Below are 14,682 nucleotides of genomic sequence, written 5' to 3'. Positions count from 1 at the left end.
TCTGTGTCAGTGCACTCCTTAGCAGTCCTCCCTGGAGTCCTGTAGACTCAAATCTGTGTTCCGACTAGGCCATTTCCAGCTGGGGAGTGGTAGGCAAGTGCGTTCTCCCTGATGGAGCCTACGCAGTATGAGGACATGGCAGTTAGCTAGGACTCTCTGAATGCCAGTTTCTGTAGCCTGCTGAAGGGCTGTCTGGAAGGAAAAGGGCCCACTGACTTTGGAACCCTTTAAGTTTGATTGGGAAAAGTGAAATGCCACTTTTTCCAGGGTTTTTTTTTTCTTGAAGTTGGCAATTTCCACTAACACCTGGGATTATGGGTCAAATTAGACCGACCATTTCAGCTGCCAAACAATGATGTTCAAAGCAGCACAGGCAGAGTTGCCAAGCCAGATGCTCTCCTGCTATGAACGTTGTGCCCTGACTGCCTTTCTCCAGCAGCTACTGACTAGCCTCTGGCCCTCTCTAGGGTGACCACCACAGTCAAGGACATCGTGGGGAGCAGAGATTGTGACCTCACCATCCCCAGCCTGCCAGCTCTGAGCAGAGATGATTCCTAGCACCTGTACTGGACTCTGGGAGGTTCAGAGACCCGGGATGCCTCAAGGATCCTTTCTCTGCAACATGAAACTTGGGAGCCGGATATGGTGGACCATCCTGTCTGGCCCCAGGGGCAGAAAGGAGGCCCCTTGAGCCAGGCGTTCAGCTCACGGAAAACTTGTTCACACCTGAGTGGGGAATTGAGTGCCACAAAGCTACTCAGCCGCTGGACAGAGATCTTTCAGAAGACAGGCATCCAAGAGGCCTCAGAATCCAGCGAGTACATGAGTGGCTTATGTCCTCAGAGTCAAAAAGTTAAGTGCAGTAGCACCAGAAAGGCGGGAAGAGGGAGTAGGGAGAAATGTGGGAGAGCTACATGAGGCTTTGCCCCCAAAGATGCTTGCCAGAATCGGATGGGACTTTTTTGTAGTATTGTCGTAGATAGATGCTCATTTATTTATCCAACAGAGTTACAGTGTGCGCCAGGCTCCGGGGGGTCATAGATGATGAAAATTTCCAGTGCTGGTTCCACAACACATGAAGAAAACTTGGTATGAGCTGGATGCTGGTGCTTCATGCCTGTCATCCTAGCTACTTAGGAGGCTGAGATGGGAGGATTGAGGCTTAAATTCTGGGCAGGAAAGCCTGTCAGACTCTTATCTCCAACTAACTGCCAAAAAGAAAACGCCAGAAGTGGATGTGTGGCTCAATCCATAGTCTGTTGGCCTTGAGTAAAAAGACTCAGGGGCAGCAAACAGGCTCCGAGTTCAAGGCACAGAAGTCAGAGAAAGAAAGGAAAGAGTGAGAGAGGAGGGAAGGATGGTGGGAGAAAAAGAAGAAAGGATGGAAGAAAGGAGTATACAAGCCTTGGTTTAGAGTCCTTGTATCAAGGGAGCCAACCATTCACAATCTCTGTGGGGACAGTTTCAGAGCCTAAAGCCAGTTTGTAGGACAAAGCCACTGACCCCTCAGCAACTTCATGATATCCAAGAGCTTTGTGTTCACCGACTGCAGAGGGAAGCAGCCTCAGGTAGACCCTAGGGCTCAGAGTGTGTCACTAGGTTTTGAACATCCCTAGCCCTAACAAGTTTATTTTCTGGTCCAAGAGCTAGGGAGGTTTTGGGGTGAGGGAGTGTCAAGCAGGGGGTGGGGCAAGGTACAAGCAGGAAGATGAAGAGGGAGGACAATCCCAGGTCAGGTGCGTCAGGACATTGGAGCCATGACCTTGCCTGAAACCCAGACCTTCATTGATAGAGCCTTCAACCCAGCCACATGGGTATTAAAAGTCCTGGCACCTTGGGTTCACCATTGACCACCCGGCTGTCATCTGCTGCAGGATGCTTGGGGACTGGGACTTTCCCAAACTCAATTTGAAGATGACCTTGAGAAGCCTGAGGCCTGGGTGACTCCATCTTGAGTTAATGAGCATCTTCTGAGGTATGAGTTATGCAGCTGACCATGAACCCTACCTGGGAATGAACAGAAGAAGCAATTCCCAGGTGACTAGGAACATAAACAATCCTTGGTAAAACCACAGGCAGGCAGGTGCTGGAGGGCTTGGTGAACCAGCAGTCAGGCCACAGGTGGTGTTTGTTTAAGAAAGGAGCTCTGCAGTTTATCATGTATCCTCTTGAGACTCCCCTGTGGTGCAAGCCACAGTTTAAAGAACATCGGGACCCATGACCTAACCAACAACTTGTTTCTGGTCCTTTCCCACTTTGTAGTGCGCCAATCATACTATAGAGTTGTTTTATGATTTTTCCCGTGGTTTATATTGATATGTTACAAGAAATTATGATGTATGCAAAACCCTGCCTTCCCTAAAAAAGTGTATAAAAAGTGTTGTAACCGTTGGCTTGGTGACGGTCTCTGGTAAGGATTCCTGAATTAGGCTTCACAACACCACCGGTGTTCATTCCTCCACCAGAGACAGAGGTAAGTGTGCCACTGGCACAGGACAGCCAGGGAATGAGGGTAGGAGTCGGGACACGTGTATCCCCGAGACTTTTTCTAGGGGCCACTAGGACCCCTTGACTGCCATTCTCAGAGGCAGAGGTGGGTCTCTTTTCTGGCTCAGCCTTTAGTCTAGATGGCAGATCTGGGATGCAGAGAGGGCCAACTGAAGGTGGGGCAGGGTTGGCTAGAGGCTGGTGGGAAAACAAGAGGCCCTGGGCTCTGATCAGGGTTGTTTCTTTGAGGATACTCACAACCCAGGATCATTGCTGGGATGGATCAGCACTTTTCTCCTTCCTGAGAGAGAGGGACCTAGAGCCCTCCAATCTGCATCCATTGGCTGAGAAATCCTTTCATTCACACATCCTGTGGTTGGATAACTAGACCTCACATCACTGCCCAGTGTCCAAGCAGGACAATGAGAAATCCTGAGTCTTTGATAAGGTCAGGGGATCCTCAGTATGAGATTGTACTTGAACGTCCTAACTTGGGCCTGGTCAGTCCCATCTAAGACTGCCATGATATAGGACATAGAATATAGAGAATCAGAGCAGGATGGGGTCTGTTCTAGGAGGCTTGAGTATTATGTGTGAGCTTTGAGCTCCCGTGTGCCCATCTGGTTCCTTTTCTTGGGTGTGTGTATGATAGAAAAAGCTTGAAACTAGGGACAGGGTCCTATCCCTTGTCTTTGATGCTCAAAGCTAGCACTCTACCATTTGAGCCACTGCTCCACTTCCAACTTTTTTGGGTGTTTAATTGGAGATAAAGAGTTCTCATGGACTTTGCTGCCAAGGGTGGCATCCAACTGCAGTCCTCAGATCTTAGTCTCCTGAGGAGATAGGATGAAAGCATGGAAAAGTATCTTTGGCTGGTGCCAGTAACTCAAGGCTGTCATACCAGATACTCAGGAACCGTGATCTGAGGATCACAGTTTAAAGCCAGCCTTGGCAGGAAAGACCCTGAGACTCTTATCTTCATCAAACCGCCAGAAAACTGGAAGTGGTGCTGTGGCTTCCAATTTTCAGTGGTAGACTGCTATGCTAACTGTCAGGAGACAGTCGTGATGCTGGAGCCTTGAAAAGTGTCTGTGAAGCAGGATTGGGAGGAGAGCATTTGGTAGTGATATCATTTCCAGGGCTCATGAACTAGAACCCCCAAGCATAAGGAATCAGAGTCACATTTTGTTTGTTCATCCCTATCCTGGAATTTGAACTGAGACCCTGGAACTGTCACTGACTTTTTTTTTTTGTTTTTTGCTCAAGGCTAGTTCTCTACTACTGGAACTATAACTCCAGTTCAAAATTTTGGTGTTTAATTGAAGATAGATTCTCATTGAATTTTCTATTTGGTCTGGCTTCAACTCTAATCCTCAGGGGGCTGGGAATGTGGCTCAGTGGTAGAGCGATTGCCTTGCATGCATGAGGCTCTGGGTCGATTCCTCAGCACCACATAAGCAAAAAGAAAAAAAGCCAGAAGTGGCGCTGTGGCTCACATGGTAGAATGCTAGCCTTGAGCTGAAGAGCTGAGGGACAGCACCCAGGACCAGAGTTCAGGCCCCACGACCAGACTCCCCCCGCCAAAAAGAAAATCTAATCCTCAGACATCAGCCTCCTGAGTAGGTGGGATTCCAGGTTTGAGGCACGTTAACTTGGCTAGAATCACATTTTAACTGTTCTCTATTCTATTTTTTTAGCTCCCTTACCGAAGATTAGATGGCTATATGTCTTTAGGTTCATTTCTTGGTTTTCAATTCTATTCCATTGGTCCTGAGGTCTGTTCTTGTGCCAGTACGAAGCTGTTTTGATTACTATGGCTATGTAGTAGAGTTTGAAATTTGGTATTGATATTCCTTCAGCACTGTTCTTTCTGTTGAGGATCATTTTTGCTATTAGGGGTCTTTTATCGTTCCATATGAATTTTTGGATTGCCTCTTCTATTTCCTTGAAGAATGAGGTTGGGATATTGATAGGTATTACATTGAATTTGTAGATGGACCTATTGCAGCAATTTGAGGTACAGTCGTTATGTGTAAAAACAAACTTTACAACTTTCTCCAGGGGTCGGGTGGGGGTGGGGGGGGGTGAGGGTGCTGGATGGGAGATGGGAAAAGGAAACAAAGGAGGAGGCAACAATGCTTGAAAAGAAATGTCCTCATTAAATTGTCCATGTTATTGTAACCCCTCTGTACGCTATTTTCACAAAAATTTTTTTAAAAAAGTATTCTCTAGGTTTTTCTGATATGTGTGGCTACCATTTGAACACTTTGGCTACAGTGGGTAACAAAACAATTAGAACAAAATCAATTGTTTCTCCTTGTAACTTGTAGCATACAATATCTATCTAATTTATTCCTGTCTTCACATCTGTTCTATTTCTTTCTTTTGTACCATTCCTTTCTTGCTTCGTGAGCTTCAGCATGTCAGTGCTGTTTACCTTTTGTGAAGCAAGTCAGGTCCATTCCCCTCACTGGGGTTTTACTTGCTGTTCTCACTGCCTGGAAAACCTGCTCCTGAATAATTGCATGGATGATGGCCTTGCTCTCAGATGAAATGTCTCCTCCTCAGGGATGTCTCCTCTCATCCCTACTGTGAAGTTATTCCCACCACATCACTAACCTCCTGCCTCTGATTTACAGAAATTATCATAGTGATTTCTGTTTTTCTTCTCCAGTGTGAAAGCTGCATGGAGGCAGCTGCACTCACTTTTGTCTCTCCAAAGACAGCAGTAGTCACTGGTCTTTTAGATCAAAGGACAATTTTGTGGAATTGAACCTGATTCAGCTCTGGTAATCTTAGAATCCAGTCAGGACAACTCATCAAGCTGTATTCTGGTAGATAGCTGTCATTTCCTCTCATTATTTTTGCCTCTCTGGGTAGCTGAGTCCACTATAGGACAAGATTATTGCTTGACACCTATTTGTTGCCATGGGAAAGGTGGCTGTGATATCATAGAAGTTAATGGCCTGGGCTGGGAATTTGGCTTAGTGGTAGACTGGTTGCCTACCATGCATAAAACCCTAGGCTCAATGATTAAGCAGCACACAAACAGAAAAAGACAAAAGGGTCACTGTGGTTCAAGTGATAGAGAGCTAGCCTTGAGCAAAAAAAAGCACAAGGACAGTGCCCACACACTGGGTTCAAGTCACAAGTCTGGCAAAATAAAAGAAGTAATATATGGCTATTGTTTTTTGAAGCTGTGAGGGGGGACCACCACCACCACCACCTACACCCCCACCTGAGGCACACAAGACAGTGGGGTTCCACACTTAGGAATCTTACTTACTCAGGACGCTGAAATCTAACAATCATGTTGAAGCCAGTCCAATAGCTCAGCAACCAAACCATCAAACATTCCCTGATATGATCAGACTCAGTGTAGGTGTTTTCATTCTTTCTCTATATCTTTCCTTCCTTTTTTATTTCTTTCTTTCCTTCCTCCTCCCTCCCTCCTTTCTTTCCTTCTTTCTTTCTTTCCTTCCTTCCTTCCTTTCTCCTCCCTCCCTCCCTTCCATTTTACTTTTTTCTTTCTTTCTTTCTTTCTTTCTTTCTTTCTTTCTTTCTTTCTTTCTTTCTTTCTTTCTTTCTTTCTTTCTTTCTTTCTTTCTTTCTTTCTTTCTTTCTTTCCTTCCTTCCTCCTTCCTTCCTTCCTTCCTTCCTTCCTTCCTTCCTTCCTTCCTTCCTTCCTTCCTTCCTTCCTTCCTTCCTTCCTTTCTTTCTTTCATTTTGTTGGTCATGGGGCCTGAATTCTGAACTCTGGGCCTGGGCGCTATCCCTCAGCTCTTCAGCTGAAGGATAGTGCTCTACCATTTGAGCCACAGCACCACTTCTGGCTTTTTCCTGCTTATGTGGTGCTAAGAAATCGAACTCAGCACCTCATGCTTGCAAGACAATCACTCTATTCCTAAGCCACCTTACCAGCCCTCATTTTATTTTAAAAATAAAAAAATTCAAAACATGCTTGCTTTGATTTCTCATTCTATTTATTGAAACATAGTATATGTTATTTAAGCTGTTTTAAAAATGTTTTTCTTGTAAAAATGTACATGAGTAAGGTAATGAGTACATTTCCTAATGGCATTGTCACCTCCTCCTTTCTTTTTCCCCTACCATTTCTTCCCTCCCCACCTCACCAACTCCTCCCCCGCCCCCCCAATGTTGTAAAGTTTGTTTACAAAATACTGTCTTATACATCTCATTGTTACAATGGGTATTATCCTTATTTAAGTATTAAGTTATTTCCTTTCCCTTCCTCAAATAAAAAATATACATACAAGGTGCAGGTCACCAGAAACAAATACAGTGAAAACAGGTGTAATACTGTGTTGGAAGAACATACCAGAGAAATAAAAAAAAATCGCATAGTACATTATAAATACGTTAAAAACAATAGCAAAAAAAAAAACCTGTTCCTGTCTTGGGATACATTTCGCTTAACATCACTTTATATGGTCAAATGTATATAGCTTTTGACCCTTTCTGCATGTCCTAGACATATACTAGCTATTGTAAAAAAAAGGGAAACTATAAGGCCTACGTTTTTGGGGGCCTGGCCTACTTCACTTAATATAATTTTTTCCAAGTCTTTCTATTTCCTAACAAAGCGGGGTGATGTAATTCTTTCTTACGGAGACATAGAATTACATTGTGTATATTTTCATGATCCAATCATCTACTGAGGGGCATCTGAGTTTGTTCTATGTCTTAGCTATGGTAAATAATTCTGCAATAAGCATGGTTGTGCTGGTAGCTTTAATATAGCCTTGTTTGTCATCATTTGGGTAAATGCCAAAAAGTGGAATTGCTGGGTCATAGGGAAGCTCTATGGAGTCTTTTAAAGATTACCCATATTGCTTTCCAAAGTGGTTGAACAAGTTTACACTCCCACCAACAATGCAGTAGGGTTCCCTTTTGACCACATCCCCTCCAGCATCTGTTATTATTAGATTTCTTGATTATAGCCATTCGAACTGGGGTGAGGTGGTATCTCAATGTTGTTTTGATTTGCATTTGTTTTACGGCTGGAGTTGAGCATTTCTTCATGTGTCTGTTAGCCATTCATATTGCCTCTTCAGAGAAGTTTCTCTTTAAGTCTTTGCCCACTTATTTATCTGGCAGCTGTTTCTTTGAGGATTTGTTTTTGGGGCATTCAATTTTTTGAATTCTAAATGTATTTTAGATATGAGACCCTTGATCATTTTATTGCTAGTGAAAATCTTCTCCCAGTCTTTTGGCTTTCTATTGATCTTGCTAGCTATGTCCGTTGTCATGAAGAAGCTCTGCAGTTTGATGCAATCCCATTTGCCAAGCTTTGTTTAATTTGATGTGTTTCTGGGTCTTTATTAAGAAACTTTCGGCATGTCCCAAAGAGCCTTAGAGTTTCTCCGCTTCCTTTCTGTAATGTCTTCAGGGTATCTGCTATGACTCCAAGGTCTTTGATCCATTTGGAGTTGATTCGGTTGCAAGGTATTATATAAGGATCTAGTTTTAGTTTTCTACAGATGTGAAACATAGTATATGTTTTATAAGTCTTTGTCCATCTCTCTAGAATCCTCCACAAGTTTATATGTATTTGTAGTTGGGAAGGAAAATAAGATTTAAATCATGACAGTAGGAAGCTATGGATTTAAGGTTCATTTGAGACCCTTTTGGAAGGAATGTTAACTTTTTCCATCTGATGTCCTACAGATGGAACAGGAATTGAGTAGACTATCATAGGAAAGGAGGCTTGTACTGATTTCTTTTGACTTTCCCCTGGGTACAAGGAGGGTGAAGTAGCTATGGGCATGAATCTGTGGAGGGTTTGCAATTAATATCTATTGACTTTGTATTTCTAATTTCTGTTGCCACAGGCCAATGTGTGAAAGGATTTTTCCTTTCCTACTTTAGCTGTAACTAGTTATTTTTCATTTTTTTTAATTTTATTTTATTGTAAAGATTCTATAGAAGGGATACAGTTGCATGAATAAGGCAATGAGTACATTTCTGGTCAAGCATTGTTACCACTTGCCTGTTTTTTTTTCTGCTATCCCTTACCACCCACTCCTCCCATCCCCACCCGATGTTGTAAAGTTAATTTCCCACATACTGTCTTATGGGTATCATTGTTGCAACGGGTCGTCCTGTGTCCTTGTTTCAGCATTTTGTTATTTCCCTTCCCCTCCCCAAATTAGAAAAATGTATATAAAAGAGGCAAAGTATCAAAGTCAAGTACAGTGACAAAAGTTGATATATCATAGGGGGAAGAATATATAAAGGAAACCAAAAACTTATATATTTAAAATAACAACAAATTAACCCCAAAATATAGTAACTTGTTTTTATAGAACATTAACCTAAAAGTCCCTAGATATATTAAGTTTGGACTATTTCTTTTCTTTTCTGCCACTCCTGTGATTTGAATACTGGGCACTCTACCACTTGAGCCTCATAGCACCACTTTGAGCTTTTTCTGAGTAGTATATTTTATATAGAATGTCATAACTTTCCAGCCTACCCAGGTTTCAAGTAATGATCCTTAGATCTCAGCCTCCTGAGTATCTAGGAGTACAAGCATGAGCCACCACAACCTGGCTTGAATAATCCCTTAGTTTTAACTACAGCTGTTTTCATATCCCCTACCAACCATGCTTTCTGATACCCTTTCTGAAGTTATCTCTAAATAGCTTATGAAGGAGTTTGAGCATTGCTTAATCATTTTTTCACTTTCATTAGTATATACTAGTTGTACACAGTGAGAGGTTTGATGGAGTTAATTCCATAAATGCATATGATGTACTTGCTCACATTCACCCTGCCTTGCCAGTGTGAAGCCCCTGAATTCAAGGCCCAGAACCACTGTACACATACAGACATTCACTGACACACACTGACACACACACACACACACACACACACACACAAACACACACACACATATACACAGCAGAGCAATTAGCAAACGTTATACTGTGGATCAGGAACTGCAAGGAAACATGGGAAAATAGATTGTCTTTTCCCTGTTCCTCTGTCTTCCTCCATTCTCTGCTATTCCTTAGACCAACTCAAGCCCCTCAAACCTCACTTCTTTCTACTGTGAACACCCTATGCCTGGATTCTAGTATGTCATTCATAGGGAGTTGCCATTGCTTGGATAGCTGGTCCTCAAAGTAAGCAGAGGGTCTCAGGTCATTTTTTATTTTTCCATTTGGAGTGTGAATGCAGGCCCTGAGACCATAAGTAGCATCTTAAAGTGTATGGACAGCTGTGTTGAGCTACAAGACTCACCTCAGAAAAGGAGCAGAGGAAGTGGGATACAATGTACACAACCGGAACCAATGGACCTATAGGTGACTGATTGTCAATTTGCACATTACTGGAAGGGCACATCCATTTGAAAAGAAGTCTCCAACAATTTCAGGGACCATATGGACAAGTCTGGCAGGAAGCTACTTATGTGTGTGTGTGTGTGTGTGTGTGTGTGTGTGTGTGTGTGTGTGTGTGTGATTGTGTATGTGTGTGTGTGTATGTGTGTGTGTGTGTGTGTGTACCTGAAGTGTGGTCTGGGGCCCAGGCTCAGGCTGGGTGCTGCCTGACCTTATGCCTTTTTTGCTCCAGGCTAGTGCTGTACCAGCTCAGTCACAGCTCCACTGCTGGCTTTTTTGGTAGTTGATTGGAAATGAGAGTTTGATGGACTTTCATACCCAGGAGGATTCAACTTTGATTTTCAGATCCTACCCTCCAGAGTAGCTAGTATTAAAGGAGTGAGGCACTGGCACCTGTCAGGAAGCCTCTTAAATAGCAGACCAATTCACAGGGAGACAGGAAATGCCTCAGTCCAAGAGATGGTGTTGAGTTTTCATGTTTTAAAAGAAAAATTGCACTCAATAGAAAAGTATGAAGTAATATTGAAGGAAAGAAGACAATAAACTTTCATAAATCTGGGTATGTGAAAGCCCATCTGACATGAGACTTTTATATAAGAATCAGAATAATATCTATGTGCCAACATTGAGACCCATGTGGTAACGTGTACTGGTTGAAGACCTGTTCTCAAACTGACATGCCTCCAGAAGTCTGAGATTCTGCTCTGTGGAAGATGGTTCCCAGTCACACTGGTAAGTCTCTTAGTTCTGGTTTTCACACTTCTCATCCTTCATTCTTAGTATTTACCAAGTATCTTTTCCAATGCTGCTCCAGAAGATGCTTTCAATGTCACTGTAAGGATTCATCTAATAAGAGAAATATGTTTGAAGAATTTTAATACTTATATTAATAATATTATTACTAATAAAAAGTAATATCCAAGAACAACTTTAAGATCAACAAAACATGATTTGGAGCTGCTATGTGGCTTAGATATTAAAGCTGATAAAAGACACGTATTCCTAGGCCATTATGAATCTGTAGTTATTGCAATCTCACAATAAAATGTTCTTAAGAAAGCAAAAATGTTGATAATATAAGCAACCCAATATTTGTTGAATAAGACAAATACAATGAGGACCTCCTTTGTACTAGTACACACTGGTTCTTGCTCTGAAAGAATCACCTATCTGTTCTGAGAGACAGTCAGGGTTAAAAAGGGACACATGCTTCCAGATGAGTGACCTGCCCGGCATTCACTGCCTAAATCCATTCAGGCCAAAAGCCCTATAGCCAATATAGAACAACCTTCAGAACAGTCATCCTGTCTTTCAGGCTCAAGCCTGTAATCCTAGCTCATCAGCAGACTGATGTCTGAAGATTGTGGTTCAAAGTCACCCTGGACAGCAAAGTCTGAGAGACTCTTATCTCCAGTTAACCACAAAAAAGTGGTTAGTGGGAGAGATAAACTGAGAGCAAGGGAAGGGGTGTAATTGTCCCCCCAAAATATATTCTTTACCTGATGACAGTTTCATTCAACTTACTTAACTGTTAAACCTCTGAACATCATCTTCCTAATAATACTTTTTTTAATTAAAGGAAAGATGAGGCTGGGAAGGTGGCTTAGTGGTAGAGTGCTTGCCTTGCATACATGAGGCCCTGGATTCAATTCCTCTGTATCACATAAGTAGAAAGAAACCTGGAAGTCACGCTGTGGCTCAAGTGATAGAGCACTAGCTTTGAGCTGAAGAGATGAGGGACAGTGGCCGAGCCCAGAATTCAGGCCCATAACTGACAAAGAAAATATAGAAAAGAAAATAAAAAAGGAAGAGAGTTGCTGCCAGGCTCATCAGCCGCGCCTGAAATCCTAGCTATTCATGAAGTTGAGGATCAGTGATTGAAGCCAACTTGGGCAGGAAAGCCTGTACGACTTTTACCTCCAATTATGTACAAGAAGAGTAAACAAACCAGGAGGCTGCAATGTACTCATTATCTTGCCCTTGTAATTGTAACCCCTCTGTACAGTATGTGCACAAAAATAAAAATAAAAAAATAAAAATAAATCTAGAAGTAGATTTGTGGCTCCAGTGGTAAAGCAGTAGCCTTAAAGGGAAAAAATAAACTTCAGGGATAGTGTCCATTTCCTGAGTGCAAGACCCAGAATGGCAAAGAAGTTGTGATGCCTTTGTTACAGAAGATTATTGACTGAAACTCTAAACAGGGCATACTAGGTCTGAAATTTTTGTGCACAAACTGTGCACAACCATCTTAACTCTTTCACTATTCTATAGTTGCAGGCTGCATTATCTTCTCACCATGGAAAAGGCTCCAGTTTTCACTTTCTCTATGGTACCTGCTTCCTTGTCCTCAGCTCTTTACTCACTGACAGCAGCATTTTACCTGAGAACACAAGGAGGAGAATTGGCAAGACCTTGAAAGAATGGAAGTTGGTAGAAGTGGGTGAGATGCTGGAAATAATGCCCAGGAACAGCTAAGCATTTTGATGATGACTGGCCATGGTGAACCAGTCTTTATCAATATGCTGAGGGGCCTTGGACAAGAAGATGAGGCCTCAATGCCTACTGGGGTCATTCAGACTACACAGATATAGGCCAGCTAATCATCTTCTCACTTTCCTAGCATGGAGTTATGGGCCCTGCCTGGCAAGGGGGCTCATGCCTAAGCATGGACAGCTATCCACACGCCATCCTGTTGTGACCTCTACATTTTTAAAGCATTGAGAGCAGTTCAGCACAAATAACATGGAGCATGTCAAAATCATTGAAGGGATGGGAAAGTGGTTCTATGTTGTATGGACCAAGGCAGTCAGAGATCACCATACAAGTTTCCTTTCAGAGACCCTACTTCTTTTCAGTGGCCAAGAGAACACATGTGAAAACTTCCAGGAAGAGGAGGTATGCATACCCCTATATTTCTAAACTGGACCCTTCACTGCATGATTTCCCAAAGCTTATGGACACAATAAAACTAAATCTTTCCAAGATCTGGCACTGAAGTCTCTCAGAGACCATTGCCCACATCTGTGAGGAGAGCATAGGAGGTAAAATGGCCTGTCAGGGAGGGGAATAGCCACAGAGGTTTTCCATGACATCTCTGGCATCCAAGATTCAGATAATTTGGGAAAGTTTATGAAAGCCTCTTTGGCATGGATGGTGAAACATTGAAGCAGGTCGCACAGAATACGGGAAAGCCAGTTGAAGAGTACATGGGTCCCATCAAAGACCCAAGATGTGCAGATCTACCATCAAGAGAGTTGGACATTGTGTTGGATATGTTACATGACAGCCTTTACTAATGGACAGGACTTGGACACATATTATACTACAGTGACTCTGCTGTCTGTTACCACAAATGCATGGAAGAGAAATAGAATCTTGATACAGTTGCTGACATCAAAAAGATCATCCTAAGGAAGAATCTGATAGACATTATCATCTGATTGTTTGTGGGGGTGGCGGGTGGGGACGTGTGTATGTGTGGACACTAGGGCTTGAACTTTGGGCCTGGACACTGCCCCTGAGCTTCTTTTGCTCAAGGATTGCACTATAGCTCTTATGTCACAGCACCACTACCAGCTTTTTTATTTTTTTTGATCCGCACAAGTATTTACTTACAAGATAAACTTTAATTATGCGGTAATATGCTTTTAAAGATGATATACTATACTACTATGCAAATGCAACAAATAAAAATGGGGAGCAAAAAGACACTCTAAGGACTATCTAGGAGGTTCTTTGAAAGCCTTGAAATTATACCTAAAAAAAGTGTTATTAGTGACTTAAACAGCAGTGCCAAATTTCTTGTACTGGATAAAAGAATGCAGTCAGTTATTTCTGTTTAAATGTCTAATGTTATTTTTCTATTTTTATTGTGTTTGTAACCCATGCTATTAATATTAATAGATGTAGGGGACTCAAGCTGAGATGTTGAACCTGGAAAAGGTTTGAAAAGTTGAAGGCCAACTCAATATTACATAGAAAGCTGAGATCTGTCTGTGGAAGGGTTAAAACACAGCTCTGGAGAGGGTAAATCTATTGCCCACACACACACACATGGAGCTTTAAAGTCCTTGAAGCCTGGGAGGTAAAAGAGCTGACAACTTAACCTAGGAGGCTAGATAAAGTAGACCACATGTCTGGACTTTCTCTGGGTTGCAGTCTTCTTTCTCAAAACAACAAAGGAGCCAGTGTTTCACACTCACCATGTGCTCTGATTGTAGTATCGATGCTTCATTTTTTCATGTATCCATAGTAACCTTCCCAGTGTGAATTCAAATAAATATGATTGCTTTTGTGACCTGGGGCCCAGGTGCCAGTGAGCCTTGGGATCCCGTGTCCTCAATGATTTTGTTCTTTTTCTCTACACTTGTCTGTGTATTTTTAAATTTTCTTCCGCTTGGTATCCATTTGCACTGTCTTGGGTTGTGATTAGCAATAAATAAGACCATTCTTGAGTGTAAAACATAAAAGGCTTACAAATTTTCTTATCCCAGATGGCTTCAAACCACAATCCTCAAATCTAAGCCTTCTGAGTAGCTAGGACTATAAGCATGAGCCCCTAGCAACCAGCACGCATCTGAAGACTTGATGTCAGTGAGTTCTTTCTTGGGAATGTCTGCACATCTCAGTCCTCTTCAGCTCTGTTCCTTCCTGTTTCTCAAGCAGAGCCAAACAATTTCACCCCTTTGTGTTCAAAATCCTGGAGGTTAGTGAACTGATTTGCCTGCCATGTACCTCCTTTCCATAAATACATTAGTGGGTTTTTCTCCTTACCATCGATTAATTTTATTAACTAAATTAACTGGGATCCACACAGAGGTGACATGTCCTT

Source organism: Dipodomys spectabilis, unplaced genomic scaffold, assembly GCF_019054845.1.
Source record: "Dipodomys spectabilis isolate Male_0828 unplaced genomic scaffold, ASM1905484v1 ptg000516l, whole genome shotgun sequence".
NCBI classification, from domain to species: domain Eukaryota; kingdom Metazoa; phylum Chordata; class Mammalia; order Rodentia; family Heteromyidae; genus Dipodomys; species Dipodomys spectabilis.
This window is presented reverse-complemented; position numbering follows the sequence as displayed.